The following is a 3,130-nucleotide window of genomic DNA, read 5'->3' as shown; positions in this document are numbered from 1 at the left end:
TATATTAAAAATTGTGTGAGGTTCTGACTCAGGGAAGAAATTATGATGTCTGGCTCTAGATTAGAAGGTTGAAGGGTAGCTTTATTAAAGCGAAACTATATTACTTGCCTATGCTATTTAAAGAGATACTATCCTATTCTTCATACTTACTTACTTAACTAGCTAATTAATAAACTCGTGACTCTGCTGGGAGTCCGAGACACGGTTGAATTTGATTGATCATTGAACTGAAAGAAATTTTACTAAATTTAATCATGCAATCACTTCAGGCAAACAATCTCCATGCCACATTCAACTTTGGAAAACAAACAAGCAGAGATAAAGATTGTTTTCTCTTCTTCTCTCTGTGCTTCTCCTGAAAGACAGAATCATGTCTCTCTGTCCAGAGAATGTGAATGTCACAGATGGGGGAGCTGGCTCTGGAGGCTCTAGGGGGATGGATTGTGTTGGACTGGGGGCTGTCCCCACCAGGGTCCATCTGCTCTCCGCCACCCCATGCACAGACCACCCTGCACCAGGCAGTCCCAGAAAGGCCAAGACTGGGAATGTCCTGCTGGTGCCTCAGGGCCTGGCTGAACAGGGCTTGTCAGAGATGCTGCCAGGGCACCGACAGCCCTGCTCCTCACAGGGCACCTCTGTCACCCCGTCAGCTCCGAGGGGCTGCCTGGGGACAGGTGCCCACTCCCCCATGGCCCCTGGCACGGGCCCATCCTGCTCAGGGCCAGCGCTGGCCTTGGCTCAGGGCCAGGGCCATGGCCCAGGTGCTCTGGGAGGGCTCAGGGGCTGCAGGTGTGACAGGATCAGGGGCAGGGCAGGGCACGTTCCCCTCTGGACACTGCTCTGGGGATGGAGCTGGGACGGGTCTGGCACCTGCAGGGAAAGGGATCTGGGGCTGTGCGGATGTGGGAATTGTCACCGCTGAGCCATGGCCCAGGCCTCAGCCTTGGCTGCAGGTGATCAGCATGGCCCAGGGCTCCCAGTGTCCCCGGGACGGGAGATGCCGATGCCCCAGCTGATGACATGTCCCTGGTTCCCCTTGTTCCCCACATGTTGGGTTTGGGGCCGGGCTCCGCTCTGGGCTGTCCCACAGGGAAAGCTCTGGGAGGGAAGGGGCAGCAGGAGATGGGGGATCTGGCTCTGGGGGCTGTGGGAGGATGGATTGTGTTGCACTGGGGGCTGTCCCCACAGGGTCCCCAGGTGCCTTTGGCTCCCTGCCTGCCCCCCTGCCCCCCCAGGTGCCTGGGCCCCTCCAGGGGCAGCTGCCCCGGGCAGGAAGCTGGAGGGATGCCGGGCAAGGGGGCTGGACCCGTGCCACAGCTGGGCTGGGGTGGACTCTGGGCCAGGGCTGGGCTTGTGGCCAGGGCTGGGGGCTGTGCCAAGCTGGGCTTTGGCCTGGGGGCTGGCAGGGAGGGTGCAGGGAGGAGTCCCGGCAGGGATAAAGGTGCTCCTCACCTGCTGCAGCCTCACCCAGCGCTGCCCGGAGCCAGAGGAAGATGAAGGTGGCTGTGCTCAGCGTGGCCCTGCTCTTCTCCATCCTGCTGTGCCCCCCGGCTCAGGCCCAGGTGAGGCACCCGCCAAACGCTGTCCCCACACCCTGCCCTTTCTGGCCTCCCACCCCACCCTTTCGCTCCCTCCTCTGTGGCCCATTCAGGGTCCCCAGCCGCCCTCCCACTGACCATTCCCAAGGCCTTTCCTTCCATGGCCCCCCTCCATCCTTTGCCTTTCTTCCTGGCCTCGGCAGAGGGGTCCCCCTGGACAATTCCCTGACTCACCCCCACTGCCACAGCATCTCCCAGTCCCGTGGGTTTTGTCCCCTCCCGTCCTCGTCCTTCTGTCCCCACCAAGCCCCTGCCCTGCACTCCCATGGCCCTGCACCGCAATTCCTTTCTCCTGCCCTGGGCCTTACACCCTGCTCCTCCCACACCCCAGCCCTGTCCCCTGGGCCCTCAGCTGAGCCCACATCAGTGACTTTGGGTCTCCCCCACCTCAAAAAAGATCTCCTGGGAGTCCCTGAATTCCCATCCCTCTGCCTCCACCCTGCTTCCTGCACTCGTGTCTCCCCACAGCCCGACAAGGTCCAGTCCAGTCCCTGCCTTTGTTCTCCTTCCCGGGCACCCCCGGAAGAAACCCAAGATGATCTCGTGAAGGTGAGTGGGGTGCTGGCATTGGAGGGCATCCCCTCAGGGGGCTGGGGGGCAGTTCAGCTCCCCCATCCCTTGCTGGCACCTGGGACATCCTCGTGACCAGTGAGGTCTCCTGGTCTCTCTGCAGGTGGATTTAGGCGATGGGGACGTGGATGCGGACGTGCCTCTGGTGGGTACCACGAGTTCTGCTGGGCTCAGACCCTCCCCTTGCATGGCCACCAGAGCCCAGGCCATCCCAGTTTGTCCCAGCCCATCCCAGTGCCCCCAGTGTGTCTCTAACACTGCCCTTGTCCCCAGGAAAATCTGGATGAAAGGGTGAAGGAACTTCTGCGGCTGAAGCGCGCCGTGGCTGCCTCTCTGAGGGTCTAGGTGAGCTGTGCCTGCAGGGACAGGGCTGGGGACAAAGCCCATCCATGGCCCAGCAGGAAACACCAGTGGTCACCTTCTGGGCTTTGTCTTTCAGGGTCAGAAGGAGCGGTGTCCTTTTCCTCTCCAGGGGCATGAGGAGATGATCATCCCTGGAGGAACCCCCTGAACCCTCTGAGCCCTGGGACATTTCCCTTGAATAATCAAGCATCAATAATCAATAAACCCTTTAAGCATAGCTTTGCTCTGTGTCTGTGTGTGTCCATGCCTCTGGATTCCTCCCTGTCCAGTGGTCCAGGGAAGTCAGGCCAGGTCTGGGCTCTGCTGCCTTGGCACAGCCCGTGCTCTCCGCCAGACAAATTGTGTGTTGGGAGTTGTGCAGGCTCCAGGGGGAGTGGGTTGAGTAGGTTGGTGGGCGTGCAGGTGCTGAGAAAGCCTGCAGCTCACCATGAGTGTGGTAGGAATGGCCTGGTTGAAGAAAAAATATAAATTCAAAAAGAGGTTTCTTTTAAAATATTTTTTTTCCAAAAGTCTTTATTCACTCCAAAGTATGTAATGGTTCAAAAAAATCTTAATATGTCAAAAGCATGTTGAAATTATTTATTGGTCTTGCAATCTGG

General features: G+C 58.5%; 1 long non-coding RNA gene across 1 annotated transcript; it reads left to right on the top strand.

The window, feature by feature from the left end:
- The first annotated feature begins 1,405 nt into the window (after nucleotides 1–1,405).
- LOC144247842 (uncharacterized) lies at nucleotides 1,406–2,748 on the top strand. The gene is made up of 5 exons (XR_013341330.2): nucleotides 1,406–1,562; nucleotides 2,067–2,147; nucleotides 2,272–2,313; nucleotides 2,442–2,513; nucleotides 2,608–2,748. It is a non-coding gene; the product is annotated as an uncharacterized LOC144247842 (long non-coding RNA).
- The last annotated feature ends 382 nt before the right edge of the window (nucleotides 2,749–3,130 follow it).

The sequence above is a fragment of the Lonchura striata genome, chromosome 32 (assembly GCF_050655825.1).
Source record: "Lonchura striata isolate lonStrDom1 chromosome 32, ASM5065582v1, whole genome shotgun sequence".
NCBI lineage: Eukaryota > Metazoa > Chordata > Aves > Passeriformes > Estrildidae > Lonchura > Lonchura striata.
This window is presented reverse-complemented; position numbering and strand designations above follow the sequence as displayed.